Below are 22,095 nucleotides of genomic sequence, written 5' to 3'. Positions count from 1 at the left end.
CCCCCATATAATCCAACTTACAAAAATCCAAATGCCTATGTTAAAAACGCTATAATCACATTGACTAATATATACCCATTAACCCTTATCCTCGAGTGGTCTCCGGGCCTTCATAAGTGGTGATTCCTTTGTTTAAAAAAAAAGAACAGTTTCAGTTGCTTCTGTTCTTTTCCTTGTGGTGTTGGTGATTGTCCAGTACTCACAACCGTATAATAGAACATATCATACATATGTTCGGAATTTGGTGTCTATTTAAATGTTTCTGTTTTATTATATTAAAGCACAAAACAAAAACATAAAACATTGTTTCAATGCATGTTTATAAATTTGTGAGATGTGAATAGATTATTCTTATTTGGATTCTTCGAACTACTGTTCTCAGCTTGAGTGTCATTTTCATAACATTTTGGTTGATGTAACCTCCAACCTTCTTCAGGTGTATCTTGTTGAACTCTGAAAATCTTTGTCGAATTCAGGAAACTGAATGGAATTTCGAATGGAACCATTTGTTTAATCCACGAATGTAGGTTGCTTTCATTCCATCAGCCATGACTGTGTAGAAGTCCTAAGTAATTCTCAATTGTATTTTGTGTGTCACCCTTGCTTAGAATTGGACCTTCAACCTCCAGAAGAATGTAACTTACAACCGAATTTCACAAAGTACTTTATTCTCTATGGCATTTATTAAATAAAGGGCTCTGTTCAAAATTCGGTTCAGATTCCTGAGTTTGATAGAAATATTTTCAGAGTTCAACAAGATACACCTGAAGGTTAGAAGTTACATCAACTGAAACGTTGTGAAAATAACACTCAAGATGAGAACATTAGTCCAAAGAATTGAAATAATATAATTGTTTGATTTTATTTGTCTTTTGAAACTCAGACAAATGGTGGATGTTATTGGCAATACATATTGTATTGTCATCTCTGCATCCTCTCTGTGCAGTCATCTTTTTTGTCCCCATGTTTCGAATACAGTAATGATAAAACAAATTCTATCGTTCAGATCTCAGATCTTTGTATCCTTTCTTCCAAACTCTGGTATTCATTGTTCATATGTTCACATCAGAGGCAGCTGTAAGGAGGTGGTTATTCAAAGCTACAAAAAAAAAAAAGAAAGAAAGATTCCGTTAGTTCTTGCATATGACGTCACAGCAACATGCGATCTTATCTGACCCTGCACAGTTCAATATTTAATATACATTGATGATGACTTTCCCCCGAAAGTTCTTGATGAGTGTTACTGTTGTCTCAATTGAAATTGCATTGACTTGAGGACAATGCGCTATCTCTCCAAATGCTCATACATAACATGGTTCTTTATCTTAAAAGGTTTCAACACATGAAAGTCTGTTTTTCAAATGCTTATGCGTGATGTTGCTTCTCATGGTTATGTTTCAATAGGACATTCTTTTTGAAAACCATCAAGCTGTCATATTACATAAAACTGAAAATTTGTACTGACTTTTTTTTTTTTTCCAGTTTTTGGATTCGTCTAACATTTCGATAAGTATTTTCTTTAGTATATTTGATCATAAATGGAGAGTAGAAGGTGGACCTTGGGTTTAGTTTTATCCTTTAGATCTTATATTCCAAAAGCGATGTTTCTGACAAGGGGGTGGGGGCAAAATTGCGGTTTTCTGGGCGAGAATCTATCCATCTAACACGTATCATTGGCTAGTTTTGCCTTTGAAATGTTTTTATCTTTTAACTCTTTACATCACATGGATTCATGCCTTGTTCTGGAGCGATTTCAATTAAAAAAGAAAAAAAAGCAAAATAACTATTTTAAACAAAATAATTAACTTTTATTCCTGATGTACGTTGATGTTATCATGCTCTTATTTCTTTATCTACAGAGTTAGACGCCCCACTGGTAAAGCAAAGTTCAGAATATTAGAAGGCTAGGGTTATGTTCTATTTGTATGAATTTTTTTAAAAATCAGCCCAGCTGTTTTGGAGTCCATAAGAAACTCTCTCTCTCTCTCTCTCTCTCTCTCTCTCTCTCTCTCTCTCTCTCTCTCTCTCTCTCTCACACACACACACACGAAGTGTCTTTTATATATTAGTATAGAGAGAGAAATCTTGATATTTGCTTACATGAAATTATTCTTTATGCAGTCCTCATAGCACAAACATATGTTCAGTGTTGAATTTACTTGGCAAACCAAAGCCGGAAAGTTTCAAAATCTCAGGAGAAACTGTCCATCTGTGACTCTAAAATTCTGATTTTTTTTTTTTTTTTTTTTTTTTCCACTCTATAGTAATTAAATAATTTTTTATGTTCTTTGTGAAGTATTTTATTTATTTATTTATTTTTTTTTTTTTGCACACCTGTTATCCTCAGCTTTACTCTATTTTCTTCCTTTTAATTAGTGATGCCAGGTGTTTGGAAGGGGGCCTCACAAGTGGAATATCCTCTGGCCTAAATCTGTCATTATGCATGCACACAGGCATCCACACAAGATATAATCCCTACAGCCACCTACCTTGAAAATGCTGCTGTGAAACCTGGCATAATTATATGGAATAAGTCAGAGAGTTGCAACCTTGGTTGAAGTGAGTGTCCCTAATGATGGACGTCCGAACAGAACTGAAAGGGAGAAACAGACCAAATATCAAGGTCTCATGTATGATATGAACGGAATCTGGAATCTTAGGGGGATATTAATCATACCAGTTGTTATTATAGGTGCCACATGGCTTATGGGGAAGAACTTGAAGTCCTATCTAACTAATATTCCTGGTGAACCAAGTGCAAAAGAGATCCAGACAATTGCACTTAAGAGAACAATGAGGATACTAAAAAGAGCTCTCGGTTGGTTTTAATAAAAAGCAGAGGAATGTTGGCAGCTGGTTTGACTGCCCTATACTCAGTGTAACGATGTTCAAAGGAAGAAAATTAAAAAAAAAAAAATTAAAATCAAACTTATTACTTGATAATAAAATTGTTCTAAAGCACTGGTTGGGTTAGCCACATCGCTAAAAATGTTATTGAGTTTTTTGTTGCATTGACAGTGCACATATTAGAGCCAAGACAGACGAAATTAGTAGGTTGAAACTCTGGAATATCTTTCTTTTAACCCTTATGCTGGCTGTTAATTTTTTAACAACTAGTTTTTACTATTACAAACAACTGCAACAACAAAGGTGTCTTCAAGGACTATGGAATTCTCCTTTGCCCTGACTGCATTAATCAATGAATAAAACACATGCTTGAAACCTATGTTTGAATGTTTGCATTGCTTTTTGATAAAAAATTTTTTTTTTCAAAGGCCGTAGACTTGATTTTTATGTGATGTGAAAAAATTCATACCCATCGTAGGCCAAGGGTTAAAGCATCTCTCTCACACACACTTTGGAAACACATCTCTCTTAGTAGAAGGAAAAGAAATAGCTAAGTAATCGAAAGCTAACTGCTCGACCTAGTTTCAGTGTTGTTTTTCGAACATTTGCCTGTAAGACTGAAAGAAGGTATTTGTTTTTCATAATCACATGCACATTAGAACATGCCAGGCAGCTTATATACCAATTCTCTGGCTTCCAATCTATATTTAGTTCTAGCTCAACTGGTCACACAGCTGAGCACTGGCTACTAAATTCAATATCTTGGTTTATTACTGACTGGATATGTGATTTCAAGACAGTTGTCCTACCATTCTTGTCAGTTTTGGTTCCATTCTGGCTACTTAGGGACCATCAATCAGAACCTTTGCTGGGATAAGATATAATCTAACTCGGTCATAGAAGGTGCACACTTTCAGGCATTAGCAAATCCCTTTGAGAAGAGGGATTATTGGCAGTTGCCTGAGACGCTTCTACTGGGAAATATTGACGGATCCATTCTTGGTTATTTTTGTACCATATCAGAGTGCTCCTCTCCCTCATAGGGAGCTTGATTTAACCTCCATGTTATACTGACTTCATTGCTTCCAAGTCAGTAAATAGTGGAATGAGGCTGTACAAGGCCTCCAGACTCGTACCATACTAATCACTACTTAAAAAAAAAAAAACGTCAGAAAACGGGTTCAAAGTTTTTAAACTTTGTAAGCCGTATCTATTAGGAACTAATTTGTTTGAAAATGAAGCTAAGCTATCATGTCGGGTTCATTTCGACAAGTTCTTGTTCAACCGTCCTCTTAAATGATCTAGATCTATCCAAATTCCACGATTACTGATCATGTTCATTTCAACAATGGTGATAGATGTGATGATGATTATTGTGACAACTATGACAATGAAATGTGTGTCCTTATTGCTTGTAAACGTAGAAACAAAGTTAAAGAAACAAGAAAAGTTTTATTGCTCTGACATTGTTTCTTATTAACTTCTGCGCTGATGTTGGTATCAACATATAAGTTATAAATGCGTTGCATTCATCTGGATCGGCAGCAGCATCAGATTCTTCACTGACAGCTGCAGTTGTCTGCGAGCTTAAGTTTTCTTCCATGTCTGGACAATCTAGAACAAGATTTCCCTAACTTCAGGACATAATGAAGCTCCTGAGCAGGACAAAGGTTTTTGCACGGAGCACTAACAGGATAATTTCTAAAATGAATATGAAAAACATTAATTTCAAATTTTAACTTATATATGTTTATTAGTTGTTCTTGTTAGTGATTTAACTATATTTTCGTGTTTAGAATCATTTTTTTTTTTTTTTGATCAAAGATTGTTGCATTTTTTATTTATTTTTAGGTGAACCATCCTGAAATTCTTTACATCTGTAGTTATGTATCATATCTATTTGCAGTAAAAAAAAAAAAAAAAAAAAAATCAATAATTGTCTGCAGCCATTTAATTTTTCTATATAAAGCATTCGGTCCTCTTTAAGAAAAAAGCTTCTGGAGCTCCTCAAACTCACTCACGGAGCCCCAGGGTTCTGTGGAGCCCACTTTGGGAAACCCTGATCTAGAACACCACAGAGATAAGAGGCATGTGCAGTGAGTACAAAGGTGAGCAGAGCCTCAACATCAGTCAGTTTGTCTTTTTTCAGCAGAAGTTGTCTTTAACCCTTATCCTTGAGTGACCTCTGGGCCTTGATAATGTGGTGATGCCTATGTAAAAAAAAAAAAAAAAAAAAACAGTGGATTTTAACTGTGCCCTCCGGCCCACACTCCACATAGAGGAGTTTTGGAAACATATTAATATATGTAACTCGTTTTTCCTATATGATGATTGCAACGTCTTGTCAGACGAGTGCCACTCCCTCAGACATTTAAAATCCATGAGCCCAAATGCCTGAGGGAGTATCTATACAAATATGATGTTACAGAGTCTTAGCTTTGTACGACAGCTAAGTCTCTCTCTCGGTTTAAAATGTTGAGATCCAGCAACAAGCAAGAGCAAGATAGCCAGCAACAAATTAAACTGCAGACCAGCTTAATGCGGGTAATGGTCTTCCGCTTTATGGTTTTTTAAATCAGAGATTTGCTTCTCCTAGAAAGGTTGCCTTCACCACGGCTTACGGGAGCCCTCTCCACCCCAATACACATATACACACACACAAATATTTCCTATATACAGCATTTAGTACTGTATGGCTTTGGAGCTTTATCTACATATCTATAAAAGTGAAAATGTGTGCATGTGTAAGGACACTTCTTAACCTATATACTTCAACAAATTTTTGATCTACTGACTGGAAATTTCGTATATAGGGTATTCAGACATGTGGAATATTTTTTGATTCGATTTCATCCAGAAAAAAAAGGGCTGCTAAGGGGTCAAAATTGAAAATATTGGTATGTGGAGGCTGGCGGATTTTTATCTGCTTGCTAACCGTTTCACGACTATACATGTGCTAATCGTTCACATTAGGTTAAATATAAGAAGGTTTGAAAACACATTTTGAAGATTGTGATCAGTTGGGCTAATGGTTATCGTACTGGAGTTCCTGTCTTTAGGTTTTGGTTTCGATCTCAGCTTGAGTATTTTTATTTATTTATTTATTTTTTTACTTAGAAGAAGCGAACTGTTTAGAAAAAAAGTTTCTTTCCAGTTACGTCATTTTTTAATAGAAATGTAACGTTACATTTAATACTGGGCAATGCCAGGTACATCTAGTGTATGTGTGTGTGTGTGTGTGTGAATCTATATATATATATATATATATATATATATATATATATATATATATATATAGTTTAGTAGAAATGGTAATTAATAAAAACTGAAGAAAATGCTCAATACTGTTGTAGAGTAAATATGCGTTTTATTTTTTATTACCGTATCTTTCTGTTTAAGTTACATTATTGTTTAAGCTACCCGGCCGTTTTTTGGCCGTCTGTAGCTTCCTCAGACTTTTACAGAAAAACAGCCGGGTTGCTGAAACAATAATGTAACTTAACAGAAAGATACGGTAATAAAAAATAAAACACACACACACACACACACACACACACACACATATATATATATATATATATATATATATATACACAACACACAAAATAATTGGTACTGGTTCAAATTCTCTGCTTCCTTCACTGATGGCTAGCATTTAGAACCGTACAAAGCAGCAATAAACATTTGAAATATCTATTGTTTTATCCTAATTGACTTTTTTTTTTTTTTTTTGTATTTCTGCTCTCGATGTACCTATATGAAGGTGGACTTCACCAGTATTAAATTGCCGCGAACCCCGAGATTAGACTTTCCACATTATTTACTCTAATGGATTAAATATGGAGTTCAGATCGAAAGTTATAGGCTTCCGAACTTGATCAAAATACAAAATGGAACGGGCGAAATTTTGTGAATATAACCAAATGTTTAACATAAGTCGGTATTATGTAATGAGTTTGAACTATAGTCAATCTGGTTTACACCCTCCGTCAAAAGTGATGTTCTATCAGTGTTCGCACGGTAATCTCCAAAAATACCGTTAGGGCTTACAACATGGCCGCCAGAAGTGTCACGTGATCCGGTAGGTGTATCAGAATTTTAGGCGGAATTTTTGACACCCCCAACAAAAAACTGCGAATAAAATATATAAAACTCGTAATTTCTGTTTTTAAAGTGGGTTGTCAATTTTCTTTATGAAATATACTTCCAAAATAAACTATTACAGTCGTTTAAAACATAATAGAAGTATTATTTTTTATTTTTTAAAAACAATGTTTACAAAATGTCTACGCACGTTCGTAGACATTTTGTAAACATTGTTTCTAAAAAATAAAAAATAATACTTCTATTATGTTTTAAACGTCTGTAATAGTTTATTTTGGAAGTATATTTCATAAAGAAAATTGACAACCCACTTTAAAAACAGGAATTACGAGTTTTATATATTATTCGTAGTTTTTTGTTGGGGGTGTCAAAAATTCCGCCTAAAATTCTGATACACCTACCGGATCACGTGACTCTTCTGGCGGCCATGTTGTAAGCCCTAACGGTATTTTTGGAGATTACCGTTCGCACTTGCTATTTATCTAGATATATTACTACAGTATTTATATAAATTCATAGAATTGCGTTTGTAATTTAATTTTTCTTATACAAATTATCATTTAAAGAAAACAAAACATCTACCATTTATTTTTTTTTATGATAGAATGGAGGATTTCTTTCTGAATTCATTTTAGGTAGCAGTCTAAGGTGGTTATCTGACTTGCTATTTGCTTCCCTTCACCGGTTGAAATGGTTTAATTCGAGAGCTAGAAAAAGGCATGCGTTTTACTTGCTAACTTCTGCATAGTGAACTTTATTTATTACGTTTTTATCGTCACCAATTTGCTTAGCTCGAGATTGTTAGCTGTCTAAGTGAGATGTCGATTTCGGGGCGTTGTTTGTTGTTTCCATATGTTGAAAAACTTCTGCGCCATGCAAATGACTCGAGAACTTCTCATGAGTCACTTTTTTTAAAAATATTTTTTATGTTTTTACTTATTTATTTTGGAATTTTCACACGGATCCTGTTTCGTTTCAAAACAGGATGCTGATATCGGAATTCTCTACTTAGTTTCTATGGTTGATAATTTGGCGAAGAATTTGTGAAACTCGTTCGGTCTCTTTCAACTATATCAAACAATCTATATATCTATAAAAGTGAGAGTGTGTGTGTGTGTGTGTGTGTGTGTGTGTGTGTGTGTGTGTGAGGACAATTCTCAACCTATATCCTTAACGATTTTTTCTATCTACAGACCTTAAATTTGGTATATAGAGTATTCAGACATCGTACTTGACTCACTGTCTTTAAGTTTTGGTTTCAATCTTAGCTCGAGTATTTTTTTTACTCATAAGAAGTGAATTGTTTTAAAAGAAAACAAAAAAAAAACAAAAACATAATACTCGAATGCACATGTCTCGGTTTCTTTGTTTTTTTTTTTTTGTTTTTTTAAATTTAACGTATTGTATTAATATGGAATAAGCAAATTAAATGAATGGGTTCCAAAATTTTGGATCTTTTAATGCATGAGGATTTACTATTTTTTTTACTCATGTTCACCCCTAACACGTAATCTCTTGGATGTAAGGGCTACTATTTTGGAAATGATTAACAAATAGAAAAGATTAACAAGATGTTGGTTTACGTTACATTTAAACTTCTGCATATCAGTACAATCGGGGAAGCAGGTAGCAAGATGAACATTCCAAAGTCTAGCTGTTCGAGGAAAGAAACTATTAGAGTAGAAATCTTTCTGGAAGTTGGGGACCTCAACAACAATGAATCTAAAAGCCTGTTTGAATATTTTCAGAACATCACAGAATTTTTTTTTTTTTTTTTAACTATTAACACAAGATTTAAATGGTTTATTTGTTTTTGAAGAAACCGAAATGCATATTGGTAGATTTAATTTCGTAATTCAATTATTTCGTTATATATATATATAAGGGGTGTACCGATTAATCGGCAAGTAATCGATAGTTGGCCTAATCGGCCACTTTGCTAATTTTTCGATCATTCGGCCAATTAATTACTTTTCTCTTTCCTATTAAATTGAAATAATTTCATCACTGCCAAGTGACTCATCAGATAACTTTGACACATCAGGATAGTAACTGCTAATTTAACTTAGCATTTAAGTGTCCGGCCAATATTATGGATTTTTGCTTTTGTTAACTAAATTTACAAAATATAAAGTACAATTTTCAATTCTTAAATGAATGTAATTGAACAACGATATAAGAAAAAAAGAAATTACAAACCAACTACAAAATACAAATTGTGATTCTTTAAGTGAATAACTATAAGCTAAAGTTCTGCACCTGCTGCTGCACAACTTCCTCTTCTACTCTTGCTGCCTGTCTCCTCTCATTGTCTCTTCAGTATTTAAAGTTGAATACTTTCAAGTTGTAATGTAGAAACATTAATTTCTCTACTCTCCGGATACAGCCTGTTCCTCATAGGTTCATACAAATTACCACCTGTAGAAAAGAGACTCTTACTCTCCACAGATGAAGATAGTGTGCTCAAATATTTTAAAGCCTGTTTACTCAGCAGTGGTAAGGTCTCCTGTGTATTCTTTTACCACTGAAATGGATCATCACCTCTTGTGAGTAGTGGTAAAGCTACATAATCGTCAAGTTGTTTTGTGTACATAAGCATAAGGGATTTACTCCTTGTGAGTTTGGATTGTGATTCTTGTATTTCTATTGTAGTTGCTGTAGGCTTATTTGAAGCTAATTCATCAAAGAGGTTTGAAAGAGATACAGTTTTACTTTCACTTTGATCTTCTTGACCCTCAACAGAGCTTGAACAAGTGTATCCTGCTGATTCTGTTTCGTCATCATCAATAGAAAGTAGATGTAGAATTTTATTCTTAGTGTTTTTTATGTCGTTCTTTTGAAATTTAAATCATGGATCTACGAAAGTAGATACACACAAGTTTTTATCATTTAGATAAGATGAAAATCTTGTTTCCATTGATTCATTGAATTGTTCAACAGTGTGTGTGTGTTTTTTTTACATGGAGGTCACCACTTATCAAGGCCCGGAAGCCACTCAGGGATAAGGGTTATTGCGTGTACAGTAATCAATAGGATAGTGTCGTAGCAATCATTAGATTGGAGATTTGATAAAGTGTCTTACTTAAAGGGGCTGTTCATCAGGAATTTGTTTATGTTGGACTTGAAGACATCCAAGTTGTAGTCAGGTAGGAAACAGGCAAGCGGAAGAAAGTTCCACAGGTGTGCAGTTCTAAGAAAGAAGCTTTGTTCATTGAATCCACGTTTTGGTTTAGGCACAGATAATGAGGGGGGAAAATTATTGACACGATTCCACTAAAATTAGAAATATCAGTTAGAAATATTGGACATCTTTTGAAAGAAATAATCTCAAAGTTAAAATTGTAGGTAATATCATCTATATGGTTGAAGTTCTGTGACTTGCTTCTTTGGTGATTTCTTCAAATGGACTCAGTAACTGGACAATTTTTGAATACGTCCCCAATAGTAAGTTCTTAAGGTAGGAATTTTATAGCATTGCAAATTCTCGTATAAAAAAAAAAAAAAAAAAATGAACGAATCTCTTAAAAAAATTCCGATTTGTGTGAATCATTCTGTTTCACATATATGCCACAAAAAAAAAAGTCCTTTCTGATTAATGTTTATCAGATTAAAAATATTCTGTCATTCTGAAAAACAGCCAAGTTCATTTGCTTATTTTAAAACCGGTAAACATTAATCAGAAGGGATTCTTTTTTTTCTGGGCATTCAACGTAAAGCAGAACTGTCCGCACAAACCGGAAATAAATCATTTGTAAATAATCACAGCGTTAATTTGAACAAAGCCAATACAAGAATAAAATAAAGATGTTAAAACAATTAAAAAAATATATATAGTACTAATGCAGAGAAATTTTTGGAAACCCATTTCTTAACATGTGGAGGAGACGGTGTTTTTCTAATTAGCTGTGCTTTCACCTAACAATTTAAGAAGCAATACAAAACAAGTAATTTGTGCCACAACCATTGAAGGGCAACTGAAGTTTGTTTTTTTGTTTTCTTAGTATGTGTTTGACTGGGGAAGGGGTTGAGGGAACCACCTCAAATAGACGAATGTGATCAGTGCCAAGTGAAGAATTCAACAGAATCGAAAAAAACCAATTGTGTAAAGAACTATCATTGATAATATGCAGCTCTCTCTTTTATTAAAATTAAATTTTTATTTTTATTTTTTTTTTTTTTACACAGTGATCACCACTTATCAAGGCCCGGAAGCCACTCAGGGATAAGGGTTATTGCAAGTACATTACGTTAGTGAGGAGATTTGCTGAAGTGTTTACTTAAGGGGGCGGTTCATTAGGAATTTGTTAACATTGGACTTGAAGACATCCAAGTTGTAGTCCGGAGGGAAGCAGGCAGACGGAACAGAGTTCCACAGGCGTGCAGTTCTAAGAAAGAAGCTCTGCTCATGGGATCCGCGTTTTGATTTAGACACAGATACAGAGTGGGGGAAATTTTTCACAGTGGATTCAGCTAAACGGGTGTTTTTCGTGAAAGATTGGCGAGGGGGGACCAGAGATTGGAGTTCAGACGAGCATCTGCCAAATTGATGTTGATGTTTACTTAATTACATCGCCATGATAAGCAAAGTGAAAAACACTACATAAAATTATCGCATTTTCTTGAGGATACTATTTTGGAAGTACATAATGTACTGACATTTGGATATAGCATTCTACAATATGTATTGATTAGGCATGCAAAATTCCAGGTCTTTTAATAGTTTCGTGGTATATGATTTTGAAATTAGTATATATTTATGACATTTGGTACTTTGTTTCTGTCACCAAAATTGAACATATTAGAATTTTTTTTTCAATTTATGAAGGAAGTTGCAACTGGAATTATTAAAAAAAAAAAAAAAAATTAAAAAAATAAGCATAATAATCATATGTAGAATTATATTGAATGTTCATATTTACTGTCATTTAATTATGTTTTATTTAATGATACTTTAAAAATTGTCCATCAGTGCAATTTTGCTATTATAAATGATGCAATGTTAACTTTTCACACTCCAAAAATGAAGGCCGAAATTGAACTAGAAATATACTTCCTTTTGTCTTCTACTAGGAGTGATGAAAGCATCTTTTGTGACATTTTTCTGGTTATTTTTTTTATCAGTTGGTTTCGAAGTAGACTTGTTGTAATTTATTTCATGCATCTTGACCCTCAGTAGGGTAGTGTATCCTAACGATTCTGCTTCATTATCATGAGTGGAAAGTAGATGTAGAATCCAATTGTAAATGTTTTCTATGCCAATTTTTTAAAATTAAAATTTGAACCATGGATCTAGGAAAGTAGACATACACTAATTTTTTTCATTTAGATAGGATGAAATCTTTCCATTGATAACCTGAATTGTTCAACAATGGTAAGAAGGATTCCACTGAAGTCAGCAATACTAGAATTAGATTGAATAGTTTTTGAGAGAAATAACATCAGAGCTAAATTTGTATGTATTATCATTGATATGGTTGATGTTCTGTGACTTGCATCTTTGGTGATTTCTTCAAATGGACTCGGAAACTGGATCTTTTTTCAAACGAGTCTCCATTGGTAAGTTGTTATGGTAGGAATTTTATGAACAGCACACATTACAAAGGCTTTCCGTTGTTCTTAATTTATTTTCAGTATATGTTGAATTCCACCATGTGGTCACATCTTGAATGAGTTTGTTTTTCCAATTTAAGCTGAGGCTGTATTTCAGTTAATTTGCTAATAGAAAGCGATTAAAGTGAGAAACTGTATTTCTGTTTGATGTAATGGTGGTCTTCACAGCCTGAGTTACAATGTATGATAGTTATTCTAAACCACATTCTCTGACACCAGCCACCATATATGTTCCTGAATCTCGCAAGACGAAGACAACTTTATTGAAAATTTTATACTCATCCAGAACATTGTACAATTCTTCACTTATTCTTGCACCTGCATGTGCACTGGTGAGTCATTTGAAAGCTAATGACTCGTCAAACTATCTGTAAATGTCTGAAGTTCATGAAATGCTGCTGATTTCAGCAACAGACCATTAGATTTTCGTTTTACTTTTGTAAATATATCGAAAATTATTTTGCAGTGAAGTACTTTTTGATGAAATACTGTAACGCAATTCTGAACTTTTGAGATGACATGTGAATGTTTGTATTATTTTGATTAATCGGACAATTATTCTCATCTTGGGTGTTATTGGCACATTTCGGTTGCTTCACCCTGCGACCTTCTTCAGGTGTTAAATGTGTCTTTTTTGCTACTAAGGAAAAGATTATTAGCTCTGCATTGGTTTGAATTCTTGCAATGCAGAGCTAACCCCTTTTTTCCTTAATAGAAAAAAAAGGAATCCTGTATTCAACACCCGGAGAGGATTGTGGGGGTCCAGTGACCGAAACGTTGTGCCAATAATGACGAAGTTTTGCAATAAGCCTATTAAATTATTATTTGTTTAACGTATTATTAATTGTAAAAGTTTTTGCTGTTTTGCCACCTTTTGATGTGATGGTTTGATATAACTTGCAGGCAGCTGTATTCTTATTCTTGAGATTGCCATCAAAATGCTTCCAACAGAAACTGGTTGCCATAATAGTTGAAGGTTAATATTTAGTTAATTTTTTACATATGTAAATTATGTCTGATATTTAATAAGTAATTTATCTCAATAAAATATACATTATCTAAACCATGAAAATAAAAATATATATGTAATGTTAGCAAGAGTTCAAAAACAAAGTCCTCACGTTTTTTTTTTTTTTTTCATGTTCTTTTCCTCTTTCGCGGTACAGGTTCGAGCCTGCCTGCCTACAACCACTTCATGTTTTTTTTTTTTTTTTTTTTTTTTTTTTTGCTCAACACACACATTCAAACATCCGGGCAACGCCGGGCACCCAGGCTAGTATATTGATAATTCCAAAATTTACATAATAATTACATGAATGATTCGGCACTATGAAACAGGTGCTGTCAAAAATTGAATATTTTAACATGCTGAAAGAAATAAACGGTAAGATGGATATCTTGAAATTTGGAATATAGACTTTTTGCCATTTATATATATATATATATATATATATATATATATAAAATAAAGCTGTGTGTGTGTCTGGTCACGAATAGGCTCCTATATGGTTGACTATTTTAAAAAACTGATTACATATAATGATAGGTGTATCGAGACACAGGAATGGGTATGTTTGATCTGGCAGAACGGTGGTTCATTAAAATTGTGGGGTCTGCGTACGCGCCTGGTCCACAAAGAATGGAAATAAAAAATTTAAAAAAAAAACGTTTACAAGTGTTTTTGATATAGATGTACATAAGAATACTTTGATAAGAATGTTTTAACTTAAATAGGGATGGTATAATAAAATTGTGGGGTCCGCGTTCGCGCCTGGCCTCCATAAAATGGAAATAGGCACAAACTTTAATAAAGATTTTTCATACCTATCTGCGTAAGTATACTTTGATAATTATGTTTCAGTTTGAAGAAATATTGTATAATAAAATTATGGGGTGTTTGTTCACTTTGGAATTCCCTCCCTGTTTCTTACTTTCCTTATTGTACTAACATCTAGAAGTTTAAATGTAATGCGAACAAATATCTTGCTGCACAACTTCCCACATAATCCATAATAGTAGAACCTTACATACAAGTGGCAATATCCCTTGTTTGGGGTGAACAAAGATTAAAAAAATGTTTTTTTTTTAATCTTATTTTTTAAATTTAATTTTGTTGCATTTTTGATTCCAATAAATGTTGGATTGTTAGTAAATAAAAAATAGTTCAATGTGTATTTATAAAAGTTATGTTGACACAAGAAACACATATGCACAACCACATGCAAACACACATATCCACAAAAACACTCACACACGCAAATGAAAATCCATTAGCGCATACAAACACACACACATGCATACGCAAACACACACACACACACATGCATGTGCAAACACACACGCACATGCATGCGCAAACACACACGCACATGCATGCACAAACACACGCACATGCATGCACAAACACACACGCACATGCATGCGCAAACACACATGCATGCACAAACACACACACATGCATGCGCAAACACACACATGCACAAACATGCACACACATGCATGCATGCGCAAACATGCACACATGCATGCGCAAACACACATGCATACACACATATGCATACACATACATACCTATACAAACCCAAACATATACATACCTGCAAACACACACAAACACACATCCACAAGCAAACAATATATATTTTTAAAATTCTATCTGACTTTCAACAACACTTGAGCTTTGTCTTCCTTGTTTCAACAGAATCCGTATGAATCAATTGACTTTATTTTAATGAAAAAAGGTGACTCAGACATTTTGAATCACGGATCAACTCAGTTGCTGTGTTATTTATTTGGTTTTCATTCAATAAATTTTATTGATAACATTAAATACACTTGTTTAAATATGATAGAAATGAGATTAGCGTAATGGATGTCAGTATTGACTATGAGATCAATATACCGAGTTCAAATCTGCCATTAGTTTATGTTTCGTCAACTCTGAATCATGATTCATTCTACTGTGCACAAATCATGACTAGGTAGATATGGAGGAGGGTGAGGATCGGAGTATTATTGATGCAGGGAGTATCCCTTCTACATATTACTGAATGATTCAATGAAATGGCAAGCACTGAATCAAATGGTTCCAGCATCATTCCAAGAGTTGACAGAACATTGTGAGTGGATATGACTGTAAGCAAACACAGTGGTGCATGCTTAGTAGGGTTGCATGGATACGATACTACAGATGGCAAACCTGCAATGGGAAAATATTTTGTTACAAGAGACCACCCAAGAAATTCGCTGGGCTCTTAATAAAAAAAATAGCTTTTTAAAATGGGTGTTCATGCTGAAAAATAAGAACACTTAAAATGCTACAGAATTAATGTCCACTCTAAATAATAAACTAGTTCTGTAAATTTTTTTATGCCCAGTGATAAAACAGCCCATCATTTTACAGTAGGCTGGCTGTGTGACCTACCATAAATGACAGTGATGTCTATTGGCCCATCTAACTGCCTGTCTGTCTATCTATTAGGTTGGTGCAAAAATGTTTTTGACGTTCAACTATATATATATATATATATATATATATATATATATATATATATATAACATTTTTGCACCAATCTTGTCTGTCTGTCTACCTACCGTTCTGTCTGTCTGTCTACCTACCTGTCTGTCTACCTACTTGTCTGTCTACCTACCTACCTGTCTGTCTGTCTGTCTACCTGCCTGTCTATCTACCTACCTACCTGCCTGTCTGTCTACCTACCTGTCTACCTACCTGTCTGTCTGTCTGTCTGTCTATATATCTATCCATCTACCTCTCTCTCTCTCTCTCTCTCATATTATTCAAACAAAAGAGAATTTTTGTTACTGCCAGACTCTGGGTCCATTCAGGAATTTAAGTAGATCAATCTGCACTTTTGGGTTCCGATGGAAGTGACTGTAGGTCTGATTGCAAGTTTGCCGTACGGTAGAGAAACCGAATATCATTGTAATTTTACAAAATATTGTTACGGCCCTGACCAAGATCACATGATTAATACTAAGGCCAGTGTTAAACTCAAATTCGGATGCAGACAATGGGCAGACAGCCACGAGTTGTGCTGTGGAATGTGCAGAAACACAAGTTAACATGATTACAAAACAGCAAAGGTTTTAAAATCAATGCATTTTTTTTTGTCCACCTGCATTTAAATAGACCGATCTGCATAGGTTGATGAGCTGGATCGACCTCTGGATGTGTAAAACTATTTTCGAAGTATATTTTTTTCGTTTGTATTTTTTTATTGTTGCAGCTCCTCTTCTTGGTTGTTTCTATTTACTTGTCTCCTCACGAGGGCAAAGTTAGACATAAGGTCAGTTTTTTTTAATGTGGAGTAAAATACAGCATCCCCAAAAAGGGTACTCTGAGTTGGAACAAAGATTAAAACTGCCTCAGTCTAGAAGGATTTCTCTCTCACTGACAGGACAGAAAAGATTACTAAGTATAGCATAAAGAGATATTAAATTTTGTTCCTAGCCAAAAAGCTGTTCATATTTCGGTCGGTGTAACCTCCAACCTTGTCTAGTCGATTCTCCCTGAGTGGCTTCCAGGCCTTGATAGGTGGTGACCACCGTAAAAAAAAAAAATAAATAAAATAAACTTAATCCCTTCTTTTTTTTTTTTTTTTTTTTTTTATCAATCTCTGGAACCTATGCAGAATTTAAGGGTAGATTGTTCTCATTCCATCAGGCGATGTATGATAGAACTTAATTTATGAATTATGGTATTCTTAGTTATTATCCCATGTAGTAAAGATTGAACCTTTATACATTGTGTAAGAAATATGTTCACATGGACCCTTGACACAACGGATAAAGGTGTTGACTAACAGTCAGTTCTAAGTGACAATTTTCTGAAATTTGAAAGGTTTGTATTATTTAGATTCTTCAGACAGCCATTCTCATTTTGAGTGTCATTTTCACAATGCTGTGATCAATGTAACCCCTGACTTTATTCAAGTGTATCTTGTTGAACTCTGCAACAAGCTTTCTCTACACTATTGACAATACATGCCTGAAGAAGGTCGAAGGTTACATCGATTTGGAGCATTGTGAAAATATCACTCAAGATGAGAATAGTAGTCTGATGAATCCAAATAATACGCAAATCAATCCTCATCTAAAAAGTTCAATAACATAACGAAATTAATAACATAATGAAAGATAGTAATTGTCTGTATTTTTGAGATGAGTTGTTTTCATTGATTGAGATTGTCGGACTGACTTCCTCATCTTGGTTGTTGTTGTCACAACGTTTCGGCCGTTTTGCCCTCCGGCCTTCGTCAGGTGAACGGTTTGTTAGGAGTCTCGAACCCAACCCTTTATTATTATTACGGGGGTACCGTGTTCGGACTCCAGCTAGGCTTTGGGACATAGTTGCTGATTCTCTGTTTTTCAATGTTACTTTTTCACTGCCTTCGTTCAGGATTGAACTCAGCACATCCTGAACGAAGGCAGTGAAAAAGTAACATTGAAAAACAGAGAATCAGCAACTATGTCCCAAAGCCTAGTTGGAGTCCGAACATGGTACCCCCGATATAATAATAAAGGGTTGGGTTCGAGACTCCTAACAAACTGTTTACCTGACGAAGGCCGGAGGGTAAAACGGCCGAAACGTTGTGACAACAACAACCAAGATGAGGAAGTCAGTCCGACAATCTCAATCAATAATGAAAGATTTTTTATGTTTGCAACAAAGTGAAATCTTTATTTTAAATTAATGTTTCTCGTGCTTCAAGTTGTGAACTTTGCGTATTTTATTACGTAGGATCAAAATATTTGTTTTCAGCTCCCCCCCCCCCCCGATTCACTCTCAATATGCTCCTGTAATTTTGATTATTTTTTAAGTGGGTTAGGGTTATTCTATGCCTTAAAGTATATGATGTTTTTTTTCGTCATCGACTCCCCTCTTCATCTCTCCCGCTGTTCATTATTTAGATTCGGATTTTATTAATTTTTTTTCAATGTTTTTCCTTAAGCAGAATCCAAGGTACTACCAGATCAGGCTGTCTGAAGATATTGTCTTTCTCACCTAAAATGCACCAAATATTTATGTGATTTTTTTTCTTTTTTTTTTTTTTTTTTACAAAATTAAATCATGTTCTGCAAAGTTAAAAGCAAAAACATTTGCCTTACATAAAATGAAAAAAAAAAAAAAAAATAGGCAACCAAACACCATGTAAAAATATTTAAAGATATAAATAACTTGAAGTATAAAGCTTTTCCAAAATTACTGCATTCGACATGAAATAACTCTAAAATGGTTGATATGCCATAAAACAAAACAACCAAACCAAACACGATGAATAAATATTTGAAGATATAAAGAACATAAAGCATAAAAACTGTTTCCCAAAATTACTGGATTCAGCATTAAATGACCCAAAGAGGGTTGATATGCCGTAAAAACAACCAAATCAAAGCAGCATCAGAATGTTTTTTGTTACATAATCGTTTAAGAAATCCACTTTTCCTTTTTTTCTTTTTTAATTTTTTTTTTTTTATCAACTAATGCTGAAACACAATTTCTCACATAATTTACTATTTTACCAAAAGTTTAGGACCATTTGTGGAATCATACGATTCCCAACAGTATTATTGTATAAATGGTTGCAACATATTTGATAAGAATTATAACTTTTACCATAGCCGATTCCATAGATGGGACTGTATCCATTGGGAAAATGATGCCCTCCCACTTCTTCCAGAAATTCCGATAAAGATCGTTGTTGACATATTCCTGCATGTCATGTTCCTTAAGATGCCCTTTCCCATCCACAGTTAAATATCTCCTGATATTCTTGTAGTATTCACTCCATAACAATAACAGCAATAAGAAGAAATGAGTCAATATAGTTGCCATGGCAATGTTTTGCATCTTATTCTCAAAAAAAAAATAAATAAAAAAAAAATAAAAAATTGGTTCCTCATCCTTTTTCCTTTTCTCATCAAATCCATTCAAATTCCCATTATTTCTTTTTTATTCCCGTTTTCTTTTTTTCCTCTTATCCTTTTTTTATCTGCTTCATCTTTGTCGATTCCTTCTCCATCGTTTTTATCTCCTCATTCTTTGTTGTCTTTTCCCTTGTTCTTCCCCCCTTTTATTCTTTATCCCCTTTTTCTTTTTTTCTCCCCTTTTTCTACTTTGTCTCCTGCTCCTACATCTTCTACTCCTGATTTCTTGGTCTCCTAATCCTGCATTTCCTACTCCTGCACTCCTACTCCTGCTTTATTTGTCTCCTGCGTCATCTTCATTTCCATCTTCTTTGTCTTCCTCTCCATCTCTGTGTCATTTATCTTTTCTTTTCTTTTTTATCTCCCTTTCTTAGCCGTCTCCATCACCATCTCCTTCATCTTCTCCTGCTTCTTCTTGTTAATATTGTTATGCCCGGACGGATAGACATTTATTCTGTAGAGTCTTGTTTGTTCATTCATGAGTCACTGTCATTACCATACCGCGGCATCTGTTGCTACAACCACCAACACCGATGCGTCGAGATTTACACATGAATCATGCTAGTTGCTAGTTTTCTGCATCTGCAAAGTTCCGATAGCTTTCTATAGAAATTGGAAATTTTTACCTTCTTGTAGATGCAATTGGGATCCAACTAATGAGATTAATGTTCATTCGACATTATGCAACCCTTTCTTACAATCCAACTGGACTCCTTAGTTTTTTTTTCTTTCCTTTAACACATTTTGTGTACAGGCAGACTCAACTAGCATCAGTCAAAGAATTTCTTTGTAATTGGCTATATATATATATATATATATATATATATATATATATATATATATATATATATATGTATATATATATATACACACACATATATATATATATGTGTGTGTGTGTATATATACACACACACACACACACATATATATATTTATATATACACACACACATATTTTAATTTACACAGATTGCGTATGTATCATAGAATCACGGGAATAAAAATGGATGGTCACATTCAATGCTGCCAAGACTAAGCTTTTTTCCTTTAATAACTACAAGTAAGCTACTCAACCACCAAAAGCAATGGCTAATGATACATTATCTGAAAGTACTTTGTTCAAACACCTCAGCTTAACATTTACGGGAAACATGAGTTGGAACAGATACATTGAAGGCTGCTTCAAAGAAGGTGGGCTCTCTCTACCGTGTTAGAAAGTTACTTACGCCTGAGAGTATCCTGTACCTCTACAAGGTCTCCATTCACCCATGTATGAAGTATTGTTGTCATGTTTGGGCTGGTGCATCTGCTACTAGGATCTCTCTCTCTTAGACAGGGTTCAAAAGAGAATTGCAAACCTAGTAGGTCCTCCACTATCAACTAGGCTTCAACCGTTATCTCATCAATGAAATGTTGCATCCCTCTGTTTTACAAGTATTTTAATGGCGTATGCTCAGACAAACTACCAGCCATTGCGCCCTCTCGACAGAATTACATCCAACAAACCTGAAAAGCAGCAAAATCCCACCCTACATAGTAGAAATCCATAGATGCAAGAAAGCATTTTACTCTGATAGTTTCTTCTCTAGGACTGGTAGACTTTGGAATTCTTTTCCAGGTTCCTGCTTCCCTGACTGTACTGACATGCAGAAGGTTAAGTGTAATCTCAACTCCCTATATAGCACCCCTACAAATTATGTCCCAGATAGTAGCCCCCTACATCAAAGTGGCACTGTCCCTTGTTTGGGGTGACGATGCAATTTAAAAAAAAAAATCCTCTATTGATTATTATATATTATGAGGAATAATTTGCCTGGTGGACTAATTCACAAAAAAAATAAAGAGATTAAAAAATAATGATAATGTCGTTCATCAAATTCCTTCTGTGTTTCTTTACAATATCATGTCAGCTGATTTTTGGACTTGACGATGAATGCCCTGGAAAAGTCACTTCTGATTAATGTTTAGTTTTAAAATATGGAAATGAAGAAATGATTTGCAGCGATTTAAAATGGTATCTCTTTTATCATAAATTGAATTCATTAATACAAATTTTTTGTCAATAAAATGGTGAGGTACACTCGGGCTTTAACAAGGGATCATTCAATCTGTAATCGAATGCTCTACCACTAAGCCGTATCTCCAGATTATAATTAATCTGTTTTTTTTTTAAGAAGAAATGATTTGCTAAAATTTTATTATCTCCCTTGCCGGTGTAAAGTAAAATATTCCCCTGTAAAAATTCTTTTATCTATAAGAGAGAAAAGCTATTTTTAAGATTGGATTTTTCGATTTTCGATATTTATCGGATGAATTTCAAAACAAAACATATCTAAGAACACTGCCAGACATATAAATTAGCTTTGTGTGAACTTTGTAAAAGATAGGCTCAGCCTTTCGGAACCTGTGTGTATATATATATATATATATATATATTTAGTAATGTGATTGATAATTTAAAATTCAAATTAGAATTAAAAATTAAAAATCTGTTTCATAAGAAGGAACAACAACAAAGTCAATAATTTGTACGATCGTTTCGGAAAGGATGTTTTTATTGTGATAGACATTAAGCCACGGACAA

At 34.1% G+C, this 22,095-nt stretch overlaps 1 protein-coding gene and 1 long non-coding RNA gene across 6 annotated transcripts in view; one reads left to right on the top strand and one right to left on the bottom strand.

The window, feature by feature from the left end:
- Nucleotides 1-22,095, top strand: part of LOC145260408 (rho family-interacting cell polarization regulator 2-like) — a 589,420-nt gene that overhangs the window by 400,008 nt on the left and 167,317 nt on the right. The gene's annotated exons all lie outside the window — the stretch shown is intronic.
- Nucleotides 304-19,480, bottom strand: LOC145260406 (uncharacterized). Of its 2 annotated transcripts, XR_013864285.1 has the most exons (3): nucleotides 19,199-19,480; nucleotides 2,490-2,593; nucleotides 304-1,099 (listed from the first exon to the last, which is right to left on the bottom strand). It is a non-coding gene; the product is annotated as an uncharacterized LOC145260406 (long non-coding RNA). The 2 variants fall into 2 exon arrangements; XR_013864286.1 differs by lacking the exon at nucleotides 2,490-2,593 and having other exon boundaries at nucleotides 425-1,099.

The sequence above is a fragment of the Euprymna scolopes genome, chromosome 36, assembly GCF_053919585.1.
Source record: "Euprymna scolopes isolate OS-2025 chromosome 36, ASM5391958v1, whole genome shotgun sequence".
NCBI classification, from domain to species: Eukaryota; Metazoa; Mollusca; class Cephalopoda; order Sepiida; family Sepiolidae; genus Euprymna; species Euprymna scolopes.
This window is presented reverse-complemented; position numbering and strand designations above follow the sequence as displayed.